Below are 1740 nucleotides of genomic sequence, written 5' to 3'. Positions count from 1 at the left end.
GGGGGAGCGGTTACCGGATGGGGGACACGGCGGCGGGGCACGCGGGGGGTGCCGGGAGGGCGCTATGGTAATGAGCGGCAGGGCCCAGCCGGTGGGGGTTGGCCCAAATCGCGGGGTTTTAACGGCGTTAACGGTGTTAATTAACACTCACGGAACCGGCAAAGAAAAGGGGGTCGCACCCCACGGTTCGACGGGACGGGCACCGAGCAAGGGGGGGTGCGCTTCTGCCTTGTGATCCCAGAGCTCCACACACTGCTGTACCCAGGATTCGGCTCTTCCAGGCTTCAAAATAGCTGTAAGAGGCAAGAAAAAAAACTGGATTAAAAATTCCTGCAATGTTCTGGACTAATTAGCGAGAGCTATTTGGAGAATGCATTTGAAAAGCAGCCCAAATAATTAGAAAGAGCTCACTGTGTGTAAAACAGGTGAGCATCTAGCACCAGGCGGCCACTGTGCAGCAGCCTGCACCTCCTCCCGTTTAGTTTCTTCAAAAAAATAATAGTTCTTTGAAAAAAACCCCAAACCCCTTATTGCCAGGTGAACAGCCCCCCGAAACCCTGCCAGGAGGCAGGGGGCACAGGGCAGGTCAGCACGGCCCCGGGGTTGGAACCCAGCTCTGCAAAACGCCACGGGCCATGGTCACATACAGACTCGAAGAAGTCACCACAAGAAGCCACCCCTGCCCCGCTCCACACTTAGAAAGGAGGATCTGCTGGATCGACTGGAAAACACTGGAAGAAATCCCCACTGCTAACAAGGGTGGGAGCAATTAGTGTGGTTCTGCCACAACGGGCTGAGCGGATCCACCAGCCCATTCCCACTGCGAGGCAGTCCCAGCACTCCCAGTTGACCAGCTGCCAGGTTTCACTGGGTCAGTCAGCTCCCCAGGCCAGCAGGAACCCACCTCCAGCAGATAATAGGTAAGGGAAATGATAGGCTGAGCCCTGGCAGGAGGTGGCAAACTGCACAACTGGTACAAGCCCTTGGTGGCAAAAGAATTCAATCCCAAAGTGGCCAAGCATGTCTGACTGTGCCCTGGGAGAGGTCCAGCCGGACCAAAGAAACAACCATCCTCCCATTTTTCACCCACACCTCCTCAAGAGCCGTGCAGAGATCCCTTGTCCCACACCAACCCCTTGGGTTTTACCTGGCCACGCTAACTGCAGCGCAAGGGACTGCAGTTTCATTTGTCCATCCTTGCTGCCACAGGCCCTTCCCACATCTCTCTCCCAAACCTTTTTCCTGTCATCCCAAATGAGCTTAACTATGACCAGCAGGACCATCTCTCCTGGGACCAAGTGTAGGTACCAAAGGCTGAGTTGCCAGAGGGGGTGAAGGTATCAGCCAGGTGTACTCCCATAGCCTCCAACAGTTCACCTCTCGGGGAACTCCCGAGCTGGAAGAGATGTCTTTTAACAGCCCTCCACTGGATTTTTCTCCCATTATGTGTTTAGTCACATTTTAAGCCTAAAACCCGTTAGTACCAGCGAAAAGAAAATGCACGCCTCTCTGCAGACAAGCATCTACAATGCATTTTATCAAAGCTATTACTTGCATTTCTATCAAATCAAATCTGATTTCATTCTTTTCAGTTTCCTTAAGCTCAGCGTTTGCAATTTGACTTTATCAGATGTCAGGAACTCGGGGTTTGTAGTATTATTTTTTTTTTCCTTCTTCGAAGCATGGGAATTGTAGTCTTTGTGCTTAGGGCTTAATTTCCTCATGAACTACATTTCCCAG

The sequence above is a fragment of the Calidris pugnax genome, unplaced genomic scaffold (genome assembly GCF_001431845.1).
Source record: "Calidris pugnax isolate Ruff unplaced genomic scaffold, ASM143184v1 scaffold32, whole genome shotgun sequence".
Taxonomy (NCBI): Eukaryota; Metazoa; Chordata; class Aves; order Charadriiformes; family Scolopacidae; genus Calidris; species Calidris pugnax.
The sequence above is the reverse complement of the archived record's forward strand: the minus strand, read 5'-3'. Positions refer to the sequence as shown.